Source organism: Dendrobates tinctorius, unplaced genomic scaffold (assembly GCF_039654945.1).
Source record: "Dendrobates tinctorius isolate UK_male_01 unplaced genomic scaffold, ASM3965494v1 ptg000070l, whole genome shotgun sequence".
In the NCBI taxonomy this organism is placed as follows: Eukaryota; Metazoa; Chordata; class Amphibia; order Anura; family Dendrobatidae; genus Dendrobates; species Dendrobates tinctorius.
The window spans coordinates 50,015,769-50,033,174 of NW_027361738.1; positions in this window are offsets into that span (position 1 = coordinate 50,015,769).

The following is a 17,406-nucleotide window of genomic DNA, read 5'->3' on the forward strand; positions in this document are numbered from 1 at the left end:
ATGTAGCATGTATGTAGTATGCATGTTGTATGTATGTAGCATGTAATTTTTTTTTTTTTTTTTTTTTTTTTTTTACATTTAACACATTAGCCGGATGATGGGACTACTACTGTCCCATCATTGGCTAATGTGTCAATCACTGTCATGGTAGCAGGCATCGCCCGATGGGACTTGTAGTCCCATCGGACGATGCCTGCACAGACCCCCGAAGCCTGCACAGCCCCCCGGCAGGCCGGCACAGCCCCCCGGAGCCGGCACAGCCCCCCGGCAGGCCGGCACAGCCCCCCGGCAGGCCGGCACAGCCCCCCGGAGCCTGCACAGCCCCCCGGCAGGCCGGCACAGACCACCGGAGCCTGCACAGACCCCCTGGCAGGCCGGCACAGCCCCCCGAAAGGCCCGTACAGACCCCAGAGAGGCTGTACAAGGGCAGGAAAGGGTTTTTCTTATTCCGATACCGGAAGTCCCATAGACTTGAATGGGACTTCCGGTATCGGAATCGGCGATACCGATACTTTTTTTAAAGATCGGCCGATACCATCCGATACGATACTTTGAAGTATCGGACGGTATCGCTCAACTCTACTTATAACTTATAATCCTTGGTGCTGCAATCTAAAAAAATCAAGGTAACATCTATTCTATTCCCTATTAATACCGCTGTAAGGTGCGTTTAATGTAGGGATAGGTGCAAGAATCATCTGCTGGAAAAGCGTGTTCATTCTAGTCACATACATCTCTTCCACAGTCCATAACTTGATTGCTTTTTTTCATACACTCATTGAAAGATTCATGTTTTTTACGGTGATCTGTACTCAGAAATGTATCAAAACAGGCACAATTAACTGATATTATGTGTCCATTCGCAGATTCTCTGTAGCATCTGTATGTAAAAGGTAGTGGTGGGAGACTTTACGCTACAGGAGCTGGAATTACCATTTGTCAACTCTCCAGTGCTTTGCCTCTATCCATTTCTGGGTGATTCTTGATGTATGTTTGGGGTCATTGTCCTGCTGGAAGAACCATGACCTAGGATGAAAACCCAGCTTTCTGACACTGGGCATTACATTGTGACCCAAAATCCTTTGGGAATCTTCACATTTCATGATGCCTTGCACACAGTCAAGGCACCCAGGGCCAGAGGCAGCAAAACAACCTCCACCATATTTGACTGTAACTGCTGTGTACTTTTACTTGCAAACTTCATTCCATTTACAGTAAACAGTAGAATGAAGTGCTTTACCAAAAGCTCTATCTTGGTCTCATCTGTCCACAAGATGCCTGCTGGCCCTTTAAAAATACTGGGGGCTGCCTGGTGGCCCTCTGTAAATTGTGAGGGCTGCCTGCTGGCCCTCCAAGTTTAAAACTTTATAGTATTAATACAAAAAGGAAAATTTGCCCATCTCAGATGTATGAATTATGTTACAATAGCAATATACAGCATGCAAAGCATGGCTGGCTGCTGGCACTCCAAAAATGCTTAGTGAGGGCTGGATGCCTGCCCTCTAAAACAGTTGAGTGAGAGTCGGCTGCTGGCCCTTTAGAATTAGAGTGAGGGCCGCCTGATGGCCATCTGTCAATAGTGAGGGTCACCTGCTGGCCCTCTAACAATAGTGAGGGCCGACTGTTGGCCCTCTAAAGGCCCCGTCTCACTAAGCGGCTTACCAGCGATCCCGACACCGATATCAAGGTGTCAGGATCGCTAGTAAGTCGCTATGTGATCGCTGGTGAGCTGTCACACAGACAGCTTCACCAGCGATCAGCACAGCGATGCCAAGCGCCCGGCATCGCTGGCCATCCTGTAAAAAATAGAATCAAAATAAAAAATATAGTAATTCTCACCTTCCGACGTCCTGTTCAGCCGTCCTGCCTCTCTCCACGCTCCGGTCCCAGTAAGCCTTTGCACGAATGACCGCGAGATGTCACGGTCTCGCGGGATAACAAAGTCTCGCGGTCATTCATGCAAAGGCTTACTGGGACCGGAGCGTGGAGAGAGGCAGGATGGCTGAACAGGACGTCGGAAGGTGAGAATAACTATATTTTTTATTTTTTTTATTATTTTTTACACCTGATCGCTGGTCTCCCGCTGTCACACACAGCGATGCGTGCTGGCCAGCGGGAGACCAGCGACCAAAAATATGTCCAGAGGTTTCTTACAGCGATCAGCGATACCGGCAGGGGGGCCGCTCGCTGATCGCTGTCACACACAGCAATCTCGCTGGTGAGATCGCTGTTACGTCACAAAAGTTGTGACTCAGCAGCGATCTCGCTACCGAGATTGCTTAGTGAGACGGGGCCTTAACAATAGAAAGGGCCGCCTGATGGCTCTCTACAAATAGTGAGGGCCGCCTGCCTGATGGTCCTGAAGAAAAAAAAACTTTGTGACTTTCAGAGTCCCTTGTTCATAAATTAAACAGGATGTGTCTGATTATGTCTCACACACCACATGGCCAGATAAGGTAGTAAAATGTTAAAGTTACATTTTCTGGTAAATGTTTTTGTCAGCATCAAAAACAATACAAAGGTGCAAAAATGCAGCAAAAATATTGCTTGAGAACACTTATCTATTTTGCCTTATATACAAATCATTATCCTGTAAAGAATGTTTCTTAATCCATTTTATCTGTGGTTTTGCATGTTTTATTGTCAGTTCGTAAAAGTGGCATAACACTCTGACAACATTGTTCCTAGCAGCGACATGAGATTCTGGAATTCTGAGATGCTTCCGGGGTCTTCCCCATGCTGATCCCATGTCATTTTAGTAATGTTTCCATCAATTTGATCAATATTTAGACCAGGGTTCCCCAACTCCAGTCCTCAAGGCCCACCAACAGATCAAGTTTTCAGGATTTCCTTTGTATTGCACAGGTGAAGCAATTATCACCTGAGCAATACTAAGGAAATCCTGAAAACATTATCTGTTGGTGGGCCTTGAGGACTGGAGTTGGGGAACCCTGGTTTAGACCCATCCAAACTTCCGGAGGGGAGGGGGCACTGAAAAAATGCCTGAGTTTACCACTGACTTCCATTTTACTCATTACTCGGGTCAAGCACTTGAGCATTACAATTTTCTCAACTCAAGTAACGAGCACTCGAGCATTTTAGTGCTCGCCCCGCCTATCACTACTGGATACCTATTTATAAATATTTCAGGTTATTATAGGTTAAATATCCCTTTTCAGGTTGTTTTCAACTGGTCAGTCCTTTAAAATAGGTTTGTAGGTATAATAACTCGGACATAAGCCACAGAACCTGTGAAAACTTGAAAAACCAGAAACACTTTTTTTGTTTTTGACAGCAATAGGCTAAAGGTACACATACACCTCATTTGGCAGACAGCTATTCCTCCTGTACCCCTTACCACACATTTTTGCCCTGTGTTCATGTGTTTTAATTGGGCAGAGATGATTGAGCTGCTTCCATACACCTCTGGCCAAGACTTATCTACCCTGAGATAAAAAGAATGGGGTGTTAAAATTCAATATGACATCATCCCCAACACGCAATGTCATTCTTTCCTCTGAGATTACCTGTTGGGAAAAGTAGCCCCCCCCATATGTGATAATGAGTGTAGTTAACTTTGTGTAGCTAACGTTGATCTAATGTATGTATGGGCAACATACATCGCAATATAATCTTTAACCCCTTCACCCCGAAGCCTGATTTCACCTTCTCGACCAGACCAATTTTTTAAATTCTGATCACTGTTACTTTATGAGGTCATAACTCTGAAACGCTTCAACATATCCCACTGATTCTGGGATTTTTTTTTATATGACATATTGTACTTCATTATGGTGGTAAAATTTATTTGATATGACTTACGTTTATTTGTGAAAAAAGTCATAAATTTGGCAACATTCTTGAAAATTTAGTAATTTTCAAACTTTTAATTTCTATGCCCTTAAATCAGAGAACTATATCGCACAAAATAGTTGATAAATAACATATCTCACATGTCTACTTACATCAGCACAAATTTTGACACAGTTTTTTATTGCTAGAAAGTTATAAGGCTTGACCAGCGATTTCTCATTTTTACAACAAAATTACCAAAACCATTTTTTTAGGGACCAGTTGCTCGGGTTTTCCCAAGCATGCCCGGGTGGTCGGTCTCCGAGTATTTTGGTGTGCTCGGAGATTTAGTTTCTGTCGCCTCAGCTGCATGATTTGCGACTGCTAGACAGCTTGAATACATGTGTGGAATGCCTGTTTGTTAGGGAATTCCCACATGTATTCAGCCTGTCTACAAGTCGCAAATCATGCAGATGAGATGACGAAAACTAAATCTCCGAGCACGCCAAAATACTTGGAGGACACCTGAGCATGCTCAGGAAATCTCGAGTAACGAGTATACTCGCACATAACTAGGGACCACCTCACATTTGAACTGACTATATGACAGAAAATACCCAAATGTGACACCATTCTAAAAACCGCACCCATCAACGTGCTCAAAACCACATTCAAGAAGTTTATTAACCCTTCAGGTGCTTCACATGAATTAATGGAATATGGAAGGAAAAAATAAACATTTAACTTTTTTCACAAAAATTTTCCCTTAGATCCTATTTTTTTTACTTTCACAAGGGTAACAGGAGAAAATGAACAATAATATTTGTTGTGCAATTTCTCCTGAGCATGTCAATAGCCCATATGTGAGGGAAAATCACTGTTTTGGTGCATGGTAAGGCTCGGAAGTGAAGGAGCGCTAATTGACTTTTTGAACGCCATGTAATGTTTGCAGAGCCCCTGATGTGCCTAGTAGGTTGAGGGGTATATCATCAATAATTTTAACTATCTTACCAGAAAAAAAGAACCCTAAAAAAGTCCAAGAAGAAACATATAAGATGGTCTTGTCAAACAAAGAATAAACCTTCAGATCAAAAATGGCAGTCAAGTTGCAGTGTAATTAACGCCACAAAACATTCATATACCTCATTGTTATGTATCTATGGACATGCACTATCCTTTAAATATATAGGCCCTATATGGCCTGAACAGTTGTGTACTTAATTTAATGGCATCTTTTTCCAACACGTTTCCTCCATCTTTTAGTCATTCAGGGGTTAATCAGGGAATTCCTTCAGTAAGGACAAGAAAAGGAGACATAAGTCATACTACAATGAGGATAACAGTTCACTGGCTCCGGCTATGTGGGGCACATGCCACATACTATATGTAAGAGGCTATGTGGGGCATATTCTGTGTATAAACGGCTATGTGGGTCTCATATAATAGGCTATGTGGAGCACATGATGTATGTAAGAGGCTATGTGGGGCATATGCTGTATATAAGAATCTTCATGGGGCTCACACTGCATATAAGAGGCTATGTGGGGTACATGGTGTGTATAAAAGGCTATGAGGGCACATGCTGTATATAAGAAGCTATGTGAGACACATACTGTATTAAAGAGTCTATGGTATGTGGAGCACATGCTGTTTATAAGAGGTTATGTGGGGCTCCTGCTGTATATAGGCTATGTGAAGCACATGCCGTATATATGTGGCTATGTGGAGTACATGACATATATAACAGGCTATGTAGGGCTCATGCTGTACATGGGAAGCTATGTGGGGTCACATACTGTATACAGTAAGGCTATGTGGGGCTTATATTGTATGTGGGCGACTATGTGGAGGCTCACACTGTATATAAGGAGGCTATGTATGCCTACCACTGTATATATAGAGAGGCTATGTTGGGCTCATGCTGCATATAGGAGACTATGTGATGGCTCATGCTGCATGCATATAGGAGGCTATGTGGGGGGCTCATACTGTATATAGGAGGCTATGTGGGGGCTCATACTGTTTATAGGGGGCTATGTGGGGGCTCATACTGTATATAGGAGGCTATGTGGGTGCTCCTACTGTATATATGGAGGCTATGTTGGGCTCATATTGTATAAAGGAGGCTATGTGGGCTCTCAAACTATATATTAGAGGCTATGTTAGAGTTTGTACAGTATATAGGAGGCTATATGGGGGCGCAAACTGTATAAAGGAAGCTATGTGGGGCTCACAATATATAAAGGAGGCTATGTGGGGGCTCATACTGTATATATGGAGGTTATGTTGGGCTCATGCTGCATATAGAAGGCTATGTGAGGGCTCATGGTGTATATAGGAAGTTATGTGGGGGTTAATACTGTACATAGGAGGATATGCGGGAGCTTATATTGTATAAAGGAGGCTATGTGGGGCTCACACTGTATATAGGAGGCTATGTGGGGGCTCATAGTGTATACAGAGAGGCTATGTGGGGGCTCATACTGTATATAGAGATGCTGTGTAAGGGATCATATTGTATATAGAGGCTATTTGGAGGCTCATAGTATATATTGGCTATGTGGGGTCTCATACTGTATATAGAAGGCTATGTGGGTGTTAATATTGTATTTAGAGTGCTATGTGAGGGATAATACTGTATAGGAGGCTATCTGGGGACTCCTACTGTATATTGGAGCTATGTGGGGGCTCAATGTGCGTATAGGAGCTGTGTGAGGTCTCATATGGAATAAAGGGGTGTGTATGCAAGCTCATACGGTATATAGGTGGATGTCAGCATACTTAATTCTGCTCAATATTAAGCAATACAATTAATATTAACATAAAATAATTATAAATGAATATGTAAATTTTAATATTGAGCAGAATTAATTTCAGCCTATTGGTTCAGCCCTCCACAGTCACAGTCTTTCACGTGGCCCCTCGGAAAAATTAATTGCCCACCCCTGATAATACAACTTCTTAAAATTCTAAAGTGTAGATACAGTAACCACTCTCCTCACAGGTCTTCAGGCCTAGAAGAACCTGTGCTCATTTATCTTTATGACAGCGAAATTATTATTATATATGGATGACTCGGTTAGGAGAGGCTTTCAGCCTCTAGAATTAAATGTTTTATATTTACCGTATATATATATATATATATATATATATATATATAAAGCAGAGTAACATTGCAAATACACTACACTACTTAGTGTTACTATTCTTACTAGAAAAGTGGATCCCCCAAGCTGCAGTCATTTTTAAGCTGACTAGGCTAAGATGCAGAGTCTTAGGAATCATCTTGTTCTTGACCCGAGATTTTACTGGCTGGATTTCCAGGTTTCAGTCATCAGAATAGTTATCTATTTCGGGTGGTATTCTGGTTGGTATGCTCTAGCAAAGAATTTTAAGCAAAGTCAGGAACATTTCCAATTGTCATTAACAGAATAGCATTCAGGAGTCAGCAAGTAAGAGCATGAGATGCGATTGTAGACATTACACGGGCCAAGAGTTCACCCTACAAGTATCTTTACGTATTTTTTTTATTAATTACCAGATATTTCCTTTTAGGGTATTTTACTCTATTTACTTTATTGAATCATGTGTGTGGTTCACTTCAATATCTTTACCATCTCCCACTCTCCACTCCCCTCTTTTACACCTGTTCTATCTAATTGCCTATTGGTTCCTGCCTCAGTGTTATACCTTATATATGGTCTTATTGTGCATTCTACACCTCTGTTGAAGCCACTGCATGTGGCATAATGTGTGGGGCATCTTGTTCTCTCCCACTTATTTTTCTAATTGTTTTCTCATTTGCATTCATGGTCACATGTCAGGAATTTTGTATAATTCCATATTGGATCGAGCTATTATATTTATTTCTTATAGGATCCTTTGTATGCGCTCTCTTTCTCAGGACAGGTTTTCTTGTTTATATTAATCACTAATATTTAATTGTATGTGATGTCATGTATTGCAGCTATTTTTTCTGCCGTTTGTTGCAGAACCTTTTTTTCTGTTCCATTGGTAGCAACTAGCTCTAATATTGTATTATATTTAGCCCACATTATCAGCCTATTCGGGAAATTGTTTATATGTCCATATTTAATATAACATGGACCCCTCTAAGGCAGATAACTCACCCTTCATTGGTTTCTGCAGTTTTAAGTGTTTTTAATAGTTTTTTTTGTGCACTTTATATACAGGTGCTTCTCACAAAATTAGAATATCATCAAAAAGTTAATTTATTTCAGTTCTTCAATACAAAAAGTGAAACACCTATATTACCGTATATACGTGTGTATAAACCGACCCGAGTATAAGCCGAGACTCCTAATTTTGCAACAAAAAACTGGGAAAACTTATTGACTCGAGAATAAGCCGAGGGTGGTGCTGCACAAGGGTTAATGGTGGCCCAAGAAGATGCTCCATAGTTAAATACCCTCATAAAATGCTGTACAAGGGTTAATGTTGGCCCAAGAAGATGCTCCATAGATAAATACCCCCAATATATTGCTGCAGCTGCTGCTGCAATTTAAAAAATTTTTTTTTAAAAATGACATACTCACCTCTCGTTGCTGGGGGCCAGGTGCTGGTGTCCTGAGCAGGGGGTGACACCGGCGCGCTATGTTGGCCAGGTGCCGGTGTCGCCGCTGACTCAGGCCCCCGACACTGGCGATATTCTCCTGTCCCTGTTCCATCGCAGGGCGCCGCTCTGTCTCCTGGGTCTCTGCAGTGACGTTCAGCAGAGGGCGCGCACTGACTATGTCATTGCGCCCTCTGACCTGAACGTCACAGTCAGAGGACGTGGAGGACAGAGCAGCGCATGGCGGTGGAATGTGGACAGGTGAGTATTGTACTGCTCCCCATCCTCCCCCGGTCATACTCACCCCTTCCTGGCGCACCGTCTCTGCTTGTTCCATGGTCTCGGCGCCCCTACTCTTCAAGGTTTCAGTGGTCACGTGGTACCGCTCATTAAAGTCATGAATATGCGCATATTCATGACTTTAATGAGTGGTACCATGTGACCGCTGAATGCAGGGGCGCCGAGACCATGGAACAAGCAGGGGGACTGCAGAGACCGCACTAGGAGGGGGTGAGTATGGATCTCTGACACCCCGCTCTCCCTCCCCCGTTGATCCCCGGTATATAACTCGTGTATAAGCCGAGAGGGGGACTTTCAGCCCAAAAAAATGGACTGAAAATCTTGGCTTATACGCGAGTATTTACGGTATATAGAGTCATTACAAACAGAGTGTTAGCCGTCGGGTTCTTGCAGCGGCTCAGCAGGAATCCAGAGCCTCACATTCTGCGGTCTCCCATTATCTATCAACCGCAGAGGAGATTGCTCAGCAGTCTTGGCTTCCCAGACGCTCTGCCCAGACCTGCTCTGTGGGTCTGGCTGTTGCTGCCACCTATGGGTCAGCAATAGCAATGCAGGCTGCTCTGCAGCAAAACGCTCCAGAGGCTAAGTCCTCTCGTCACGCTACTGGGCATGCTCACAAGACGATCTCCTATTGGAGATCGGGAGTCATGTGCTTAGGTCCTTCTCCTGATCTGATTGGTCCATCTCAGAGATCTGGAAGGTCCCAGGAGCGCACGGCTATAGAAGGTCCACATGGCCGCTCGGCCATGCGCTAGTATAGTCTCTAGTTGCTACTGTGTGAATGATGATGGATGCATGAACCTGCAAATGACTCATTAAGATCCCCTTCCTCTGATATTACGAGTGGTTATAGGGACTTAGCTTTAGAGTCTGCGCCAGCCAGTGGCAAGCTACAAGCCACAACAGCATCCTCCACAGTGCTAGCGTCCGACAGTGCACCTGCTACCGGGCATTGTCGATTAGCGGCAGTGTCTGTCGCCGCGCTGCAGTTTGCAGCTCCTCTTGGCGTCCGCAGTTGCGACGCCACACGCTCGGTAGGTTTAGACGGACTCTGACCCTCTGCCTAGGGTCCAGCTCCTGTGACTACATACCGTACGTGCACTTCTCTGAGACCTGTGAGTCCAACAGGCTCAGCATTTATGTTAATACCTTAGGCGTCTCTGTGAAGCTAACAGAGTACGCCCAACGCACACAGCTTGACGTCCAACCCCCGTGCAATAATACCGCCATATTTAGTGTTCGCCATTATCTAGCAGCAGTGTTAACACCTTCTGCACGGTGGATCCTGGGCGGCGAACGTACTTTCTGTTATTTAATATTTAGTGCGTTCTGCCGTTCCTAACACAGAGTGATCTATTTCAAGTGTTTATTTCTGTTAATGTTGATGATTATGGCTTACAGCCAATGAAAACCCAAAAGTCATTATCTCAGTAAATTAGAATACTAGAAAAATGATTTTAAAATCTGAAATATTGGCCTACTGAAATGTATGTTCAGTAAATGCACTCAATAATTGGTCAGACTCCTTTGGCATCAATTACTTCATCAATGCGGCGTGGCATGGAGGCGATCAGCCTGTAGCACTGCTGAGGTGTTATGGAAACCCAGGTTGCTTAATTTCCAAAACACGCATCAGGGTGTTGTCATGATCCATGCGGGATCAGGACAGATAAAAGCACAGGTAACCTTTTTTCTTTCTCAAGCTGTGTTTAGAGATGTTTTTGTCCCCGGTGGCCATTAGGATTATTGCACTGTGGTGTCGTTTGTTCTAAGTTTGCCCCCCGTGGTGGTGAGCGTCATTGCACTCTATTTCTTTAGTTAAGAGCACATTTATAATGCAGGTGTGTTTGCTGGCTCTGCTATAAAAGAGTTACAGGTGTTGCAATCAGCGTTGGTGAGTATTCATTTCCAACCATCCCTGGTGGAGGAAGGAGCTGGAGAGAGCTCCTTGCAGCACGGTCTGAGCCCTGGTGTGGAAGGAGTCAGAGGGGATTAACTTGCAGCTCTGACAGAGCTTGGTGGCAGCATTTCAGGAGGAGAGCTGCATTCTGGTGGTGGACTCTGTTGCCGGGAGCAAGTGCACAGAGTAAAGCTAAGTGGTATTCCCCTGCTTGTGTTTTCCCTTCGTGTGTATTAGTACAGCAGTGGGGCCAGTGCCTGCGCCACCCAGCTCCCTAGCAAGGGATAGGTGTAGGGTGTGCTAGGGCGACAGGTATCCTGAGCGGCGCCCGGTGTGGAACCGGCATAGGGAACGTTAGGAGCGTTAGGGACACTGACTCTGGGGAGTGAAGGAGGTCTCCACGTCCCCTTTCCCTATCGCAGGGCCCACCGTTGTAACTGTTGTCCCTCCCCCTTGTCTTGTTGTTTACAGTTACCGGCCTGCGGGCCGTGTCACACAGGACAGCTTCACGTGCCGCGTCGTGTTGTTTCAGTTACCGGCCTGCAGGTCGCGTCACACAGGACGGGTCCACGTGACATTATCACCAACTGACAATTTTTTTTTCTGCTGAGCCATGGACCCAGTTCAGACCTTTGCCCAAATGCTGCAGACCCTTACTGATAAGATTAGGGGACTGTGCGGTGAGTTGGTGCAGCAGCTGCAGCAGTTGGTGGGCTTTTGGGGCTTGGTTCAGAGACAGGCTCAGCCAGAACCCAAGATATCCCTCCGTGACAGATTTTCTGGAGGGAGAGATCAATTCTTGGCATTCCAGCAAGCCTGTAAATTGTATTTCAGGCTGCGTCCTCGTTCATCAGGGAGTGAAGAGCAACGGGTGGGAATCATTATGTCCCTTCTTAAAGGGGATCCCCAATCCTGGGCCTTCTCCCTACCGGATGATTCTCCATCATTAGAGTCCGTGGATGAGTTTTTTGTGGCTTTGGCGCTTGTTTATGGGGATCCTGATGGCGTCGCCCTGGCGGAGTCTCGAATCCGTAGGTGTAAACAGGGAGCCCGGGTTGCTGAGGAGTACTGCTCAGAGTTTAGGAGATGGGCCACTAACACTCAGTGGAATGACCCTGCACTTAGGAGACAATTTGTGCAGGGTTTGTCTCCAAAGTTGCAGGATACTCTGGTGCAGTACGCCGCCCCCAGGTCGCTGGAGGTCGCCATGTCCCTTGCCATCCGGGTGGATAGACGCCTCAGGGAAAGACATATACAAAAAGTGCCCCCTGATGTCCTCGCTAGGGAGGAGGACCCACCAGTGCGGATGGAGGAACCCAGACAGCCCAGTGTTGTTGATTCAAAAAAGGGGGTGTCTGCGGCTCGTCATGGTGGGGGGTATGCTTTTCCTGTGGGAAGCCTGGCCATTTTATGAGAGCCTGCCCAGTTCATGTCAAGTCTCCAGATGAACCTATGCAAGTAGGAGGAGCTAGTTGTGTACGGCGCTGCCTACGGTTCGGGGAGTGGTGTCGGCATGTTTGTACTGTGGGCAGACTATTCATGTCCTGAAGGCTTGCCCATTGCGCACCAAATTATCTGTGCCATCTGAGAAGCCGCATTCCCCTGGTCGCTTGGAGGGAGGCGACCAGGGAGTATACATTTCCTCAATTTTGCGCTCCCAAGGTACCATGTCAGCAGAGGTCTTGGCTGGCGGGGTACCGGAGGTGATACCAGTGCTTGTGGACAGCAGAGCAGGAGTCAGTCTGGTGGATGCTCGCTTTGTCCAGACTCATGGTCTGAGGTGTAGGACACTAACCCATCCTATAAGCGTCCAGGCTATAAACTCTGTTCCACTGAGCCAGGCGAGCTTGACCCAAGTCGTAGAGAGGATCCATCTGCGTATAGGACATCATGAGGAGTCCTTGTCATGCTATGTCTTGGAGGGAATGCCAGTACCTATTGTTTTAGGCCTCCCTTGGCTGAAAAGACACAACCCGGTAATAGATTGGCGGGCGAGGGAAGTGGTCAGCTGGGAGCACTCGTGTAAGGGCTGCTGCCTAGGAACTACTGTCTTTGCCGCCTCTCTTCAACGGACCCCTTCCTCTGCGGTGAGAGCAGCAGATGTGCTGCAGGAAAGTAGGAGCAAGTCTCAACCCTCGCCATTTGCCAACCCTGGGAGGCGTAGACCTCGTGGTGGAAGGGGTTGGAGGGTGGTGTACCCCTTGGTGAAGTGCGGGGGTGTGAGTGTGGTGACACAGGGGGACGCCTCTGTTGTCAATCCCAGAAAGAGTTCTCCAAATCATGACAAACAAACGAGTGGCAATAAACGTTCAGGTCCGGACCTGTGTGTGAACGAGCGTGTATGGGTGGCCACCAAAAAACGTCCAGTGGAAGTGTGTTGTGGAGTGTTACCAGCTCATACCAAACATACACATACACAACTCGTTCCCCAGGTCAGCGCTTCGGAGATGTGTGGTGCCTCCAGAACAAACGTTGCCAATACCAGCGGGCTCGTTTGTCATCAACCTGATGTGCACGTAGTTGCTGGGGTGAACTCTGTGTCTGGGCGTCCCCACTGTAGGTGGTTCCCTGATGGGGAGCGGTCTTGAGGGTCCAGTGGAACCTCATTAAGGGGAGGGTACTGTCATGATCCATGCGGGAGCAGGACAGATAAAAGCACAAGTAACCTTTTTTTTTCTCAAGCTGTGCTTAGGATTATTGCACTGTGGTGTCGTTTGCTCTAAGTTTGCCCCCCGTGGTGGTAAGCGTCATTGCACTCTGTTTCTTTAGTTAAGAGCACATTTATAATGCAGGTGTGATTGCTGGCTCTGCTATAAAAGAGTCACAGGTGTTGCAATCAGCGTTGGTGATAATATTCATTTCCAACCATCCCTGGTGGAGGAAGGAACTGGAGAGAGCTCCTTGCAGCACGGTCTGAGCCCTGGTGTGGAAGGAGTCAGAGGGGATTTCCTTGCAGCTCTGACAGAGCTTGGTGGCAGCATTTCAGGAGGAGAGCTGCATTCTGGTGGTGGACTCTGTTGCCGGGAGCAAGTGCACAGAGCAAAGCTAAGTGGTGTTCCCCTGTTTGTGTTTTCCCTTTGTGTGTATTAGTACAGCGGTGGGACCAGTGCCTGCGCCACCCAGCTCCCTAGCAAGGGATAGGTGTAGCGTGTGCTAGGGCGACAGGTATCCGGAGCGGAACCAGCATAGGGAACATTAGGAGCGTTAGGGACACTGACTCAGGGGAGTGCAGGAGGTCTCCACGTCCCCTTTCCCTATCGCAGGGACCACCGTTGTAACTGTTGTCCCTCCCCCTTGTCTTGTTGTTTACAGTTACCGGCCTGCGGGTCGTGTCACACAGGACAGCTTCACGTGACGCGTCGTGTTGTTTCAGTTACCGGCCTGCGGGACGCGTCACACAGGATTGGTCCACGTGACAGGTGTGTGCATTATCTGGGATCCAGCGGACCTTAAGGGTATACAGCCCACTTTTTTCATCTATTTTGGCACCCTGCACTTTATACTCTTATATGTCCTTTTCCTTGCCTTTGGCACGCTGCACTTTAACCCCTTAACGACTGCCGATAGCGCCCCCCAGAGTCAGATTTTCTCCGGGGTCTCGGCTGCCGGGGGTAGCCGAGACCCCAGAGAAAATGATTCGGGGTGGTTTTTACCGACCCCGCTTTTGCGATCGCCATTATTAACCGTATAACGGCGACCCCCCCAAAAAAAGTCAGATGTGCCATTTAATTTCTCTCTCCTCTGATGTGATCACACATCAGAGGAGAGAGAAATAGGGTCTCCGATCCCCCCCGATATCTTCCAATGGTCCTCGGCCCGCATTCTTCCTCTCCATGGGTGCCGCCATCTTCTTCCAGGAAGAAAATGGCGGGCGCATGTGCAGTGCGCCCGCCGAGATCTGCCGGCCGGCAGATTTCATTCATTCATTTTGATCACTGTGATCAAAATAAAAAAAAAGGAAATAAATTGTATCTATTTTTTGTTTCTTCTCATATTTGATTTTCCTTGGGCGCTGTTTTTTGTGATCACATACATATTTTAATATTTTTTTATAATTTTATACTGTGTTCAATAACCAAAAGTATATTATATTTCATATTTTCTTCCCTTCTGATCCGCTACTTTTTACATTAGATCTATATATTTGACTTTCTATTCTTTACTATACATTATTATATAATATTGTCCTGATACGTGCACATTTTTTACACAGTACTTTGCCACTATCTGTTTAATAAAGGAAATTTTATTTGAACATTTCTTGTCCAGTATTTTATGACAGTCCACCATTTCAGGCTTTTCTTCTTGTTCCTTTGTCTTGAGTGGTCCCCGCGCCCCCTCACAGAGCACGTTGGGCAATTACTATATTGTCGTATTTTATATGTTGTAATATTATATTTTTTATGTGGGTGGGCTCATAAGTGTGTCAGTTTGTATTTATTCTGTGGTACCTGAGCCTGAAGCCGCATCCGCTGTACCTGTGAAAAAATTAGAGAAAACACTGAGTCAATGCTATTAGAGTAATAATAATAATAAACCAACAATCTTTTAATATTACTAAATATTACAAAAATATTACACCCTCATAAAATACATAGACAGTGAGCAAGTACGTATATATAAATGAGACACAATATATTCCACCCACACACACATGATATATTCCATTACAATTGTAATAAGAACGAAGTCAGTGTGATGGACCATAGTGCTGGACACACCAAAATCATTATCATAAAAAGAGAGTTGCCAAAAGCAATAGAGATGTACTAGTCCAATAATAGGTGTTATGGAAGGCGAAGGCCGAAACGCGCGTTGGGGTGGGCGCGCACATCGCCCTGGACCACACACTGAAGCCGAGCCTGTGATTCTACCCAGGTAATACAACCATGCCATCTCACTGCTGTAAAAGTAACATGATAGCTGCCTATTCACTGTATTAGTATTTGTGCCTTACGTGTTTGTTTTTTGGCATACTGGCTCAATACTATTGGTATATTGGATTTATTACTTTTGCTTCCTGTATTAGGGTCTCGGGGGGATTGTGCGGCCTTTTTGTGCAGCAGCATTCTTGCACAAGTTGTTCCATCATTCCCTCTTGCTATTTCCTATATCGATCTATATACTCCTTTGTATTAATTTTAACTAATTTGATTGATTAATACTATTATTGGACTAGTACATCTCTGTTGCTTTTGGCAACTCTGTTTTTTCTGATATATAAATGAGAGCGGAGCAGTGACAGTAAATGCAGAATTGATGCGGCCTACGACACTGTGTGAGGAATAGAGGGCAATAAATATATACCAAAGTTCAATTTACAAGCTGTGTATCAATAAAACCCATTTTTAGGTGAAACGTTACACCATTTGTCTTTGTCACATATAGCAATGTGCATGTAGAGTTTGATGGACGTCTGTGGAGTTGGGTCTCCTTATATCCCAATCATAAGGGATGGATCTCCACACAAATCCTGCGCTGTGGCCACAATATGGCAGGAATCCACATTCATCCAACCCACGATACATTCAGTAACTAATCTTTTGCGAGTAAACGCTCACCAAAGCATAAAGATGCGTATGTGACAAGGCGGCAGTAAAAATAACTGGTAAAGATATGGGCATGAGAAGTATTAGTAGTTAGAAATTACCCATAGCTTTCCTCAAGACACAGATTGGGGCCTGTTTTTTGTAATAATAAAAGATTGTTGGTTTTTTACTCTAATAGCATTGACTCAGTGTTCTCTGTAATTTTCTTATGTTAAATGATTTGCTATTATAATCTTTTTGGGTGTTATGTGCATATATGTGTGTAGGAGGGTGGACTAAATGCTTGGGCTCGGACAAGTGTAAATAGTTAATATGTATTGTTGTTACTGTACAAAATGGGCCATGTATATATGTAACTATATTTATGTGTCTCATGTTATTAGAAATATAGGGGAATTGTTTATTAGAAGGTGTAGTTAGGACTTTGGCCACTAGGGGGAGGCAAAATACAGGAGAAGGTCTGAGAACAGTCTAGATGGTGGGCAGAGCAAGTAGGGGATTTCCCAGACTTAGGTGATAAAAAGGGGAGCTTCCCAGACCTAAGGAAGAGAGAGCTCAGGAAGAGGAGAGAGAGCTCCAGAAGAGAGAGAGAGAGCAGAGGAAGAGTGGAAGTTTTGAGGGGGGGTGCCTCCTGGAAGACAGCTGCAGGACAGGAGAGCCTGGGGTACCACAGCGTTGGAGAGCTGCACACTGAAGGGAAGTAGGTGTGGCAGCGGGTCGAGTAGGTGATCGCTGTGGCCGGTGACTTAGGCAGGCGCAGTGAAACAGGCTAAAACGACGTTGCATCGGGAAAGCGCAGGAGGAGGCGTGTAACAGGTGCCCAGGCCGGTGTATCGATGCTGTCCGAAAGGTTGCTGTGTTTTGGAGAAGAATAAAACCATTTTGTGTGAAGCGCTTCTGGCTCTGGACTCCGGTCTTTTTCGCTCATCGGGAAGGGACCGGGGACTGCATCGGAACCATGGAGTGTGTGCTGTAGGGACCACCCCCCAGCCGGCGCACATTTCTACATATGCATGACTAATCATAATGTTTAGTTGGAGATTCTTTTTTATATCCGCTGTGCCTGAAGCCACACCAGCGGTACCTAAAGCTTGTCATCACTCCCTGTGGTACTTGATCCTGTCCATTCTGTCTGAATCTAATCCTGTAGCCGGCTTTTTTTTTTTCAAACCGTCTTTATTGAGTGTAATACAAAGTATACATATAAAGTCCAATAACATAACAGAAGAACATTTCTGCAATATTATACAGCATTTTTCAACTATAACCCCCCACTATCTACATGTTACTAA